The sequence below is a fragment of the Mauremys mutica genome, chromosome 6, assembly GCF_020497125.1.
Source record: "Mauremys mutica isolate MM-2020 ecotype Southern chromosome 6, ASM2049712v1, whole genome shotgun sequence".
NCBI classification, from domain to species: Eukaryota; Metazoa; Chordata; order Testudines; family Geoemydidae; genus Mauremys; species Mauremys mutica.
Genome location: NC_059077.1, coordinates 28,627,644 through 28,640,112, shown reverse-complemented (window position 1 = coordinate 28,640,112; position 12,469 = coordinate 28,627,644).

Genomic DNA, 12,469 nt, shown 5'->3' with positions numbered 1-12,469 from the left:
GGAAAAAGTGTGGAATAAGAGACCAGGAGCACTTTTCAAGAAAGCTGCTATGCTCGTTTGAGACATGTTCAGGGCACACAAGATGGATGAGGTGAAAAATGTGGCCAAAAATATGAAAACTACTTTGGCTGTAATACCTGGAGGCTTAACTTCAGTTCTACAACCGCTTGATGTCTGTCTGAACAAACCCTTTACAGACAGGCTATGCAAAATGTGGTCTGAATGGATGTGCTCAGGTATGGTGAAGTTGACAAAAGGCGGGAATCTTATGAAGCCCAAAATCAATCGGGTTGCCCAGTGGATCAAGGACGCGTGGGTGTCCATTCCCTTGGAAATGATACAGCATTTCTAAAATGAAATTTCTATCAGCAATGCACTCAAGGGGTCAGAAGATGATGCCATATTTGATGATTACACAACAGAGTCTGATGAGGAGAAGGAATCTGAGTCTGAAGACGACACTGCCAACATCTACGATGACAATGCAGGTGTAGCGGTGACTGAAGCAGAGTTTAATGAACTGTTTGGTGAATCAGACTGATTCAGATTGTGAAGGATTTTAAGACTTTCAAGTCTCATTGTTTTGTTTTAAATATCCATTTACTGATTTTGAATATTGACTAATTTTGAAGGTGAATACAGATTTGTTCAGTTATTATAACAATAGTTTTTTTGTTAAATTACATAAAAGTTTTGCTAGAATTATTTTAGAGCGTTTCTTATGACGCCAACTTTTAAAACATAGCAGGGGCCGAAAGGCTTTGACTCCCCGTCCGTCAGGGTAAGCCGCTGGCGGGTCAGGACATTTTGTTTACTTGGAGCGTAGATGATGTAAAGAAACTGGAAAAGATCCAGAGGTGAGTGACAAAGATGAAAGGGCTAGAATGCAAGCCATACGACCAAAGGCAGAAGGAACTGGCTATGTTTAGTTTGAAAAAGGGGAGATGAAGTGGGGACAAGATACCAGTCTTTAAATACTGAAAAGGCTGCCATAAAGATGGAGAAAAGTTGCTCACTCCTATTATAAGTGCAGCTAAGAGGCCATTGCTTCAAACTGCAGCATAGCAGCTTTAGATTAACTTTCCGTTAAATTTTTCTTAAGTACAGTAGGACAATGGAACAACCTGCCGCGGGATGTTGGGGAATTTCCTTCCTTGGAGGTTTTCAGGAGACAGGTTAGCCGTCTGTCTTGCATGGTTTAGACACAATACGTCCTACACCTTGGCAGTGGCTGGGATTAGACCATATGACCCTTACAGTCCTGTCTAACCCTATTGTTCTATGATGCTGATTTTCACAAGCTGCTCTTGCTTTTCAGCCAGGTGGCTGCCTCCAGAGCACAGTGTACCATTAATGTGGCTTTTAACTGCTGGCTGTATGGTAGGCTGGCCGGGAAGGGACGGGGGGGCTAGCGATGTGTTCACAATCTCTGACCGAGCCGGCAGTGCTCATTTTCTAGGAAACGTTTTACAAGGGTGTCAAGTATCAGTGGGTATTCACCCACGAAAGCTCATGCTGCAAAACGTCTGTTAGTCTATAAGGTGCCACAGGATTCTTTGCTGGTTTTACAAGGGAACGCTGCATAATCAAGGACCAGCTGCCCAAAGCCAACGGGGCGGGGCCAGGGGATCCGGCGCTGCCACCAGCGGGACGGAGGCACTGTCTGCCTTGGCAGCTCCTCAGCTTCTCCCGCGCCGCCCCTGCTGCGGCGAGACACTTAGCGGGGTCCCGGGGGCGCGACCCGCGGGCAGGGCGGCTCCTGGAGGTCAGTCCGCCAGCCGCTATCCCAGAGTGCTTTGTGCCTTTCAGCGGGCGGGCCGCCCGCTGTGCTGCTCTAGTGAGAGGCGGGCCCCGCCTGTGAGCGCCGGCGGCAGCGCCCCCACCCGGGAGCAGAGCCGGGCGCCGCACGGAGCCGGGCCGCCAGCAGGAACGTGCGCGCCGGAGCCGCCGGCTTGGGAGAGAAGCTGCGGCGGCAGCAGCAGCAGGAGCGGCTGGGACGAGAAAGGTCTGCGCGGGGTCGCGGCATGAGCCGGGCTGGGGTCAGTTCGGGCGGGGCCCTGCCCGGGTGTTAGGATGGGGGAGTGGAGGGCTGGGCCGGGCCCTGATGTCAGTCCAGGCTGGGCCGTGGCTCCCCAGACGCGCTTGGCTGCGTGTTCTCAGGGACTCAGCGCTGCTGCAGATTCCTCTGCTGCCCTAATTAGGCTCCAGTGTCACCCGCCCTCCCTGGGATTAGGGCGGGGTCACACACGCCCCTTCCCTCGGCACCAAAAGCTGGGCTCCCTGCACAGCGTGCTCAGGCTCTGCTCGAGCAGCCGAGAACCGAGACCGCCTAGCGCAGGGGTTTGGGGCAGAACAAGTGCTGAGCTGCTGCTTTGTCATCACTAGAGACTAGCTGCCCCCGGCATAGACGGCAGGTTTGTATAATTTTTGGTGGGGCCCAAAATGGTGGGGCCTCCCCGCTCCCACCCTCGCTGTGGAAAGTGCATGATGTGGAAGGGCAAGCTGAATGCTCCGAGGTCAGACCCAGGAAGGTGTAAGCTTCTTGCCCTGGAGACAGTATGCTCCAAGAGAGGAGGGTCCCCCAGAGTCCTGACTGGCTTTGTATGGAGTTGCTCCAAAGCATCCCAGCATCCCCTTCCACACCATGCACTTCCCAGAAGTCCGCACAGACACTGACACTCCCTCCTCTGGCCTTTGTCTCTTTTCCAGGCATTAGGAGGCCACCCAATCTGTTTTCCAACACCTTCAGTTGGCACCTTGCAGGGGAAACTGATTTGGGAGAAATGAAGTAAAAGCTGCCCAAACGGAGCTTGAATTTTGAGGTGTTCAAATCTGGAAGGCAGGTGCTGGGGGTGGGAGAGGGCTGTGGGCTCCATGGGGGAGCATGGCAGCAACTGTCTGGAGCTGCATGGAGCCAGACATGCTGGTCTGAGTGGCACAGTAAGCAGTTTGGGGGTTGGAGAAGGGGTAGGGGGTTCCGGGGGGCAGTCAAGGGACAAGGAGCAGGGGGGGTTGGATGGAGCAGAGGTTCGGAGGGGCAGTCGGGACAGGCAGCAATTGGATAGGCATGGGAGTCCAGGAGGTTTATCAGGGGACAGGTAGGGGGTGGGGTCCTGGGGGGAAGTTGGGTGGAGTCTCAGGAGAGGGCTGTTGGGGACAAGGAGAAGGGAGGCTTAGATAGGGGCTGGGGTCCCAAGGGGCAGTTAGGGGCAGGGGTCTTGGGAGGGGGTAATCGGGGGACAAGGACCAGTGGTGCTTAGATAGGGGATGGGGGTCCTGAGGGACAATTGGGGCAGGGGTCTGGGGAGGGGGCAATCAGCGGCCGGGGGCTGGGATTCAAAGGGCTCTGGGCTGCTGGCAGCTGTGGGGAGCCCTGAGTCCTTTAAATCCCAGCCGCGGCCGGGAGTCAGAGGGCTCTGCGCTGCCCGCAGGCTTTGCGGCGGCGGCTGGGATTTAAAGGGCTCAGGGCTCCCCGCGGCTGCCAGGAGCCCAGAGCCCTTTGAATCCCAGCCCCTGGCCGCTGATTGCCCCCTCCCCAGACTCCTGCCCCAATTGCCCCTCAGGACCTCCACCCCCTATCTAAGCACCACTGGTCCTTGTCCCCCGATTACCCCCTCCCGAGACAACTGCCCCTTGGAACCCCAGCCCCTATCTAAGCCTCCCTTCCCCTTGTCCCCAACTGCCCCCTCCTGAGACCCCACCCAACTTCCCCCCAGGACCCCACCCCCTACCTGTCCCCTGATAAGCCCCCTGGACTCCCATGCCTATCCAATTGCTGCCTGTCCCCTGACTGCCCCTCTGAACCTCTGCCCCATCCAACCCCCCCTGCTCCTTGTCCCTTGACTGCCCCCCGGAACCCCCTACCCCTTCTCCAACCCGCTTACTGTGCCATTCAGACCAGCGTGTCTGGCTCCGTGCAGCTCCAGACAGTTATTGCCATGCTCCCCCGTGGAGCCCACAGCCCTCTTCCACCCCCAGCACCTGCCTTCCAGATTTGAACACCTCAAAATTCAGGAGTGCTCAAGCTCCGTTTGGACAGCTTTTACTTCATTTCTCCCAAATCAAATATACTGATCCACTGTAACTTGCTGTAGAAAAAGTAAGATAAAATTGAGCAAGAAATGCTTATTAGCACTGGAATTGCTACTTTCAACAGCCATTGCCTTTTTGTTTGTTTGAAAGGAAGACAGTGAGATTGCACTGGCAAATTCCCCATAGAAAGAAAGAGTGGAACAAAAGAATAATAAAGGCTCCTCAACTTTTCCTCATTTATGGAGGACAGTCTGTCTGTCCCACAACCCCCTGGCTGTGTCCGTGTGTGTGTCTGTCCCACAGCGCCCCCCCTCCCCTCCCCTCCCCTCCCCAAGCTGTGTCCCTGTGTCTGGCTGCCCCCAGAGCTCACCGGCTGTGTCTGTCTGACAGTGACAGACCCTGCTGCTGCTCTGCCCAGGGCTGAGAGCCGCTGCCTGTGGCTCCCTCCCCCTCCCTGCTGTGGAAGTGTGGCCAGGCAGCTCCGGCACCGCCCCCGGCAGCTCCCATTGGCTGGGGTTCCCGGCCAATGGGCTGTGAGCCAAGTCAGCCCCGGAGCCTCTCTGGGGCTGGGGAGAGCTGCCGCTGAGGTAAGAGCGCCCACATTGCTGGCGCGGGGACCCCCGGAGCACAGGGCCTGGGGCCCAAACATTGGTGGAGCTGGGCCCACCCTCGGGATTATTGGTGGGGCCTGGGCTCCACGGGCCCATAGAACTCGCCACCTATGGCCCCCGGGACAACTGGGCTTCAGCGCTGCTCTGTGAAGCTAGCCAGGTAGTCGTAGATTTACTGACCGCTCTTCAGAACTGCCTCTGTCAGGCTGATACACTCTTCCCCGCACGCACAGCCCAGCCATCCCCTGCTTGCAGTGGTTCTGCTACCTGACTTTAGGTGCCTAGAAAATCATAGGAACAACACTGTGATCCATAAAGCTGAGTTAGGCACCTAGGCTCCCCATACAATGCGGGGAGAGAGGCATCTAACAATTTGATCCACAAAAGCTAGGATGCTAAATGGGGAGTTGCTTAAACTAGCCAATTGGAGATGCCAACAATAGGGGTGTGTCTTATACCCTGCTCCTCCCTCTGAGATAGGTGCCTCCCTGCAGCCTGGATTTAGGTGCTAGCTATCCACAAACAAGAACCTGCCACAGATTGGAGTTAGGCATTTTAGGCACCTAAACTGTTTCTTGTGTGAATGAGTTAGGTTCCTGTCTCACTTCTCACAAAACAGCCCAAGGAGTTGGTGTTGCCCATGTTTTGAGTTTTGGCCCGGTGGTTAGAGCACTAACCTGGTATGTGGGAGTCAAAGGGGTGGAGAGCATTTGAACAGGGGTCTCTCACCTGAGGAGAGAGCTTTAACCGCTGTGCTTTTGGATAATCCAGTGTGGGGTTCTTGCAGTCACTACTGTTGAAGCTCTTCCAATGTGGATAAATAATAAAAGAGAGTGATAGGAGCAGGAGGACTGGGCCTAGGGTGTTTTCACCTACCAGGTGCATGTCCAGACTACTGGACTACAGAGAGAGGGGTAAATTGGACCTTGATATCCCACATCCCCAGTGAGTGCTCTAACCACTGGGCTAAAAATCACAAGATGTGCACCATCACCTCCTCCCACTTCTTGCCAAGGAGTTCTTCAGTGGACTCTCTTTAAAACAGTGGACCAGACAAGACTGAACTTTTAGTTCAGTGGGTTTCCTAGAAAATACTTTGGAGGGGAATGCAAATTACCCACCCCTGGATCCATCCATTTGAAGCTGCAATCTGAGAGGAAACCTATTGTTTGCTGATCACCTGTAACATAAGGATGAGATCAGAGGCGTATACTGGATAGAAGAGTGACTCTAAGATTTATGAGTGTGTGTGTTCTGGGCTAACAGCTGTTGTGAACTCATGACCATAGAAAAAACCCTTGTTGGGGTTTGAACAAGTGTTTATCAGTCAGAGCCCTTGTTGGAGTTGAGGCAATCTCTGGTAATGTTATTAGCATGCATCACGTGTAGGATCTTTTGTCGTCTTTAATATTTTTTTCTGTAATGCTTTTACCTTAGGAATAAATGTACTTGGTTAGAAAGGGCTGTGTGGTAACTTACAACTGTGGCAATTATGCCATTTGTAGCCTCTGAGGAGAAAATCAGAGCAGGCCTGCTTCGTCAGTCTGACTTTGCTGGGAAATTCACAGTATAGGCAGTAAATTGTGAAGCCTGGAAATAACCTGGTTAGGAGGCAAACAGATGTGTGTGTCTCTGCCCAAGAGAAGTGACAATTGGGGAGCAAGAAGCCCAGGAGCAAACACTCTTGCTGGACCATGGAGGGAGAATACAGTTGCCCAACAAATTATGTTCGTCTTTATGTCTGACAATTTTATTCTTTACTATAGTTTCAAGCAGTTTGCCCGGTACTGAAGTCAGGCTTACCGGCCTGTAATTGGGGTCATATTAGTGATCCTCCAGTCATGTGGTACAGAATCTGATTTAAATGATAGCTTACAGACTACAGTTAGTAGTTCTGCAATTTCACATTTGAGTTCCTTCAGAACTCTAGGGTGAATACCATCTGGTCCTGGTGACTTATTACTATTTAGTTTATCAATTTGTTCCAAAACCACCTCTGATGACACCTCAATCTGGGACAGTTACTCAGATTTATCACCTAAAAAGAATGGCTCAGGTTTGGGAATCTCTTTCACATCCTCAGCCATGAAGACCCATGTAAAGAATTCATTTAGTTTCTCCACAATGGCCTTATCGTCCTTGAGTGCTCCTTCAGCACCTCGATCGTCTAGTGGTCTGATGGTTTAGCAGGCTTCCTGCTTCTGATGTACTTAAAATACTTTTTTTTTCCCCTATTACTTTTTGAGTTTTTGGCTAGCTGTTTTTCAAATTCTTTTTTGGCCTTCCTAATTATATTTTTACACTTCATTTGTCAGAGTTTATGCTCCTTTCTATTTTTCTCACTAGCATTTCACTTCCACTTTTTAAGGATGCCTTTTTGCCTCTCACTGCTTCTTTTACTTTGTTGTTCAGCCACCGTGGCACTTTTTTGGTTCTCTTATTATGTTTTTTAATTTGGGGTATACATTTAAGTTGAGCCTCTACTATGATGTCTTTAAAAAGTTTCCATGCAGCTTGCAGAAATTTCACTTTTTGCACTGTACCTTTTAGTTTGTGTTTAACTAACTTCCTGTTTTTGTGTTGTCTCCCTTTCTGAAATTCAATGCTACAGTGTTGGGCTTAATTATTACACTATTACCAAGCTGTCCAGCTATATTCATCTCTTGGACCAAATCCTATGCTCCACTTAGGACTAAATCAAGAATTCCCTCTCTTCTTGTGGGTTCCAGGACTAGTTGCTCCAAGAAGCAGTAATTTAAGGTGTCAAGAAATTTTATCTCTGCATCCCTTCCTGAGGTGACATGTACCTAGTCAATATGGGGATAGTTGAAATCACCTATTATTATAGAGGTTGTTTTTTTTAATAGCCTCTCTAATCTCCTTGTGCATTTCACAGTCACTATCACCATCCTGGTTGTGTGGTCGGTAATATATCCCTACTGCTATATTCTTATTATTAAAGCATGGAATTATTATCCATAGAGATTCCATGGTACAGTTTTGTTCATTTAAGATTTGTTCTTCATTTGATTCTATGCTTTCTTTCATATATATATATATATATGACACTCCCCCACCAGCATGACCTGTTCTGTTCTTCTGATATATTTTGTACCCTGGTATTACTGGGTCCCATTGATTATCCTCATTCCGCCAAGTTTCTGTGATGCCTATTATATCAATATCCTCATTTAATATGAGGCACTCTAGTTCACCTATCTTGTTGTTTAGACTTCTAACATTGGTATATAAGCACTTTAAGAACTTGTCACTTTTCAGCTGTCTGCCATTACATGACGTACTTATAGACTGGGATCGAGGCAGCTGTGCTACACTGGCAAAGTTTTGACACTATAGCTAGCAAACCCTGCTAGTGCAGAAACAGTTTATACCAGCAGAAGAGTGTGGGTATATCTTATACCAGTTTCCTGAATAAAATAAGCTAAACTGGCAAAAACAATTCTTTGCTGGTATAACTGCATCTAGAATAAGGCTTTGGCCAGTATAAATATGTCATAAAAATGATATCCATAACTGATATTACTACACCGACCAAATTTTTAATTGTAGATCTGGTCTAAATCTTCTTTTCACACAATAACTAGATTGAGATCATTAAGTAATGTATTTTGCAAGCCCTCTAATCATTATTGTAGCTCTTCTTTGAAACCGCTCCAGTTTTTCAGTATCCTTTTTTAAAGTGTGGACACCAAAACTGAGGCAGTATTCCAGTAGTGATCTCTTCAGTACCATATTCGGAGATAATATCACCTCCCTACCCCAACTTGATATTCCCACTATGTGAAATGGGGTTTTCTGGTACTCTAATGCTATGATGGATAGAGTGTATGTTGCTTTCATTGACATGTTACCAGAAGTGTGTCCTTTTTGGTACATTAGCATAATCTTAATTCTAATCTATATTTTTGTGAGTCTATAGCTGCATGTTCTCAACCACTTTTGGGATAATACCTTTGTACACATAATACTTGTTTGTATATCTTCAGTTATAGGATTTCAACTAGGGTTTTATTCCCTTTGCTGTGTTTGCAATAACCACTTGGAAGGGAGGCCCAGATTTCATTTGATATTTATTATCTAATACTTAGAGCAGTGATATGTCCTGTGGGGGTTCTGTAGCAAAGAAAGTCTACATCATCTGGAGACAGCAGTTATTTTTGTCTTGTTCGGTGGTGGTCCTGCAAGAACAGGCTGTTTTAACAGAACAGCTAGGTCACTCATGTAAATGTTGAATAGGGTAAGTCTGAGGCAGCATCCCTGCCTTACTCATCATTCTTGCTTGAAGACTTCTTTTTGCATATCTTTTATCTCTCAGTTGGATTGTTATGTTTATTTTAATTGTATCAAATGCTTTCACACTAATTCCATTTTGTAGTAGTTTAAATATGAGGTTCTGTATTGACTCAACTTTTTTTTTTTAAAGTACTTAGTTTCTCTCCTTGTCTTATGTTTTTATATGTATGTTAATAAGTGTGTAGTGTAAAGATGTGAGGCTTCTACAGAATTGTTTACTAATATTGATGCTGCCAACACAGATGCCTCTGTTGCTTGGCTGAGAGCATCTCTAGTTCTTTGTCAGTGGAGGGTTAGGTTAAGCTGCATGTGCGTAGTGGTATGGTTCAGAATCTCAGTTTATATGTTATGGACAGCAAGTTTTCAGTTTCTGGAGGTTTTCTTTGCTTTTTTGTGTTGCTGTGGGGGTGGAGTGGGTAGTCTTTAATGGGATTTTCTAGTAGATGTTAAATTTAAGGTGGCATTTTTCCCTGGTCTATGATTTTGGCCTTTAGTTCCTTAAAAGCAGAGGGTTAGATGTGTTCTTTCAGACTTTACCATTCTGAATTGCTAGGTGTTTTTGTAGTTAGGTTTGATTCTTATGTGTCAGAAGTAGTGTCTTTTGCAGGAAAAAAATAAAAGTAAGTCTGAGGTTTTTTTGTTGGAGCCTTGATTTATAGTTCCTTAGTATGGTGGTGGAGGTGTGTAACCTGAAGAGCCCCTAAATGTCCACAGGCAGGTGGCCCACTATACTGTAATGCATATCAGGCTTGACACACTCACTACACCCAACATATGCATCATACTGTGTACTTAAAAGGTATCATGTGAGGTATCATATGTAAACAGGTGACATGCTGGTTCCAAAAATGATTGTGTGATGTATGTACATGTTGAGTACAAAGAGTTATGCATGTGTCCTGGAAATATGTTCTTAAAATGCATTTGGGAGGCAGTGCATAAACTCATCCTGCCCTAGACAAAGAAATATGGATTCTGTCTGGCTTGATTACAGGCAGAGGACAATGAAAGTACATTTAGATATATAAGCAGGGTCTGAATGAACTCTCCCCTGATAGCTACTTCGGGACGGGGAGAGACTTCAGGAGCAAACTGTATTTACATGAACACTACTCTGCATAGGTATCTAGCAGATAGGAGTTGTGTAGCTCCAAGTGATCTGCTTTGGCTGGTGTTGGGTTACAGATCACTTTAGTATGGCATGCAGGGGTAGTGAAATGTTATTATCAATGTTGTCTTCATTGTATGACAAAAGAGGAGCAGAACTGTGCTGAGCGTGTCCTGATTGAGGGGTCACCCTCAGCTGAAAGGAATTTGTAAACCAGGGGCTCAAATGCCAGCCTGCCAATGAATTAAGTTAATTGTATTTAATATTTCTGAAGAATCTTAGATTTTGTGCAATGAATTTTCTATTAGGATATGTTTTATTACAGCTTCAGATAGAGTTGACAGGTTTCAGAGTAGCAGCCGTGTTAGTCTGTATCCGCAAAAAGAACAGGAGTACTTGTGGCACCTTAAAGACTAACAAATTTATTGAAGCATGAGCTTTCGTGAGCTACAGCTCACTTCTTCGGATGCATAGAATTCAGACTTTACCATTCTGAATTGCTAGGTGTTTTTGTAGTTAGGTTTGATTCTTATGTGTCAGAAGTAGTGTCTTTTGCAGGAAAAAAATAAAAGTAAGTCTGAGGTTTTTTTGTTGGAGCCTTGATTTATAGTTCCTTAGTATGGTGGTGGAGGTGTGTAACCTGAAGAGCCCCTAAATGTCCACAGGCAGGTGGCCCACTATACTGTAATGCATATCAGAATTCAGAATGGTAAAGTCTGTGTGTTCCATTCTATGCATCCGAAGAAGTGAGCTGTAGCTCACGAAAGCTCATGCTTCAATAAATTTGTTAGATAGAGTTGAGTTTAACAAGTATTTAGTGCTAGCTGACACTTCTTCATTAAGACTTTTCTCTTTGATAATTTACAGAATGACTGAAGATTAAAAGGACAATGGGCTGCGTGTATCCTGATGGTATCTTGTGTACAGTGACATGTTATTTGCTATGGCATCTGAGACTGAAAAGGCTCATGCTCTTCTCCAAACTTTCAGCACAGCTTCAGTTATTTCCAGTTTAGGATTGGGAATATTCTGCTTCATAGCAGACCGACTTCTCCCTGTGAAAGTAAGAGGGATGGGGACAAGTGTCCCAGCCAGGAGGTGTGAACTCTTCCTAAAGGTCCCTGGTCTGTTCCTCCCCACTGTTCAAAAATAGAGCTAAGTAGGCTTCATTAGGAGCCTTTATGTCAAAGTGCTTAAATGAGAGCTGAAATCACCTCTGGTGGGGCAGTGTTTCTGCCCAGCCTGCAAAGAGCTGACAATCACTAGGGGCTTGGCTACACTTACAAATTTGCAGCGCTGCAGCAAGGTGTGAAAACACACCCTCTCCAGCGCTGCAAATTGCGGCGCTGCAAAGCGCCAGTGTGGTCAAAGCCCCAGCGCTGGGAGTGCGGCTCCCAGCACTGTACGTTATTCCCCACAGGGAGGTGGAGTACGGACAGCGCTCGGAGAGCTTTCTCCCAGCGCTGGCGCTTTGACTACACTTAGCGCTTCAAAGCGCTGCCGCGGCAGCACTTTGAAGTGTAAGTGTAGCCAAAGCCTAAGACTGGTGAGCAGAGGTCACAGCAGAGAATCAGGAGGCAGAAGAAGGTGACTGACAGTCGGCCGGTGAACGAACTGCTGGCAAGGCGGTGAGCTGAATGAGCCGCTGGCAAGGCGGCCAGTGGAGAGGAACAGAGATTGTGTTGGGAGAGGCAGTTTTTCAGTTTTGAATACAACAGAGCTAGGGAATAGAACAAATTTCACCAGCTACGTAAGGTAGGGAGCGTTCTTCATATTACTATTTGTTTAATGTTATATTCCATCCTGTGCTAACAGGATCTAATTATTGTATGTGGTTTTGAGATGTTGTTTTAATGAGTCATTAAGGAGATTTAGTTGTTCCCAAGGTGCAGTACCCTTGCAGCAGACAGCTTTGCAACAACTTCAAAGTGTAAATAATTTGATAAAGAATTTTTCTAAATGATAGAAAGCAATTGTCACTAATAATATGATTTCTCTTTTACGAATTTTTGATCCTATCGTTCAACGTGAAAAGTAGAATTACTTGGGTTAGCCCAGCATTCTCAAGAACTGCGAAGGTGACTGTTGATAGCAGGGGCGGCTCCAGGCACCAGCGCACCAAGCGCATGCCTGGAGCGGCAAGCCGCGGGGAGCAGCCTGCCGGTCGCCATGAGGGCGGCAGTCGGGCTGCCTTCGGCGGGATGCCTGCGGGAGGTCCGTCGGTCCCGCAGTTTCGGCGGCAATTCGGCAGCAGGTACGCTGAAGGCACAGGACTGGCAGACCTCCCGCAGGTATGCCGCTGAAAGCTGCCTGACTGCCGTGCTTGGGGCGGCAAAATACATAGAGCCCTGGTTGTTAGATTGAGGGAATGTGCTGGAAACAGCAGTAGAGGTTGCTGCTGAGT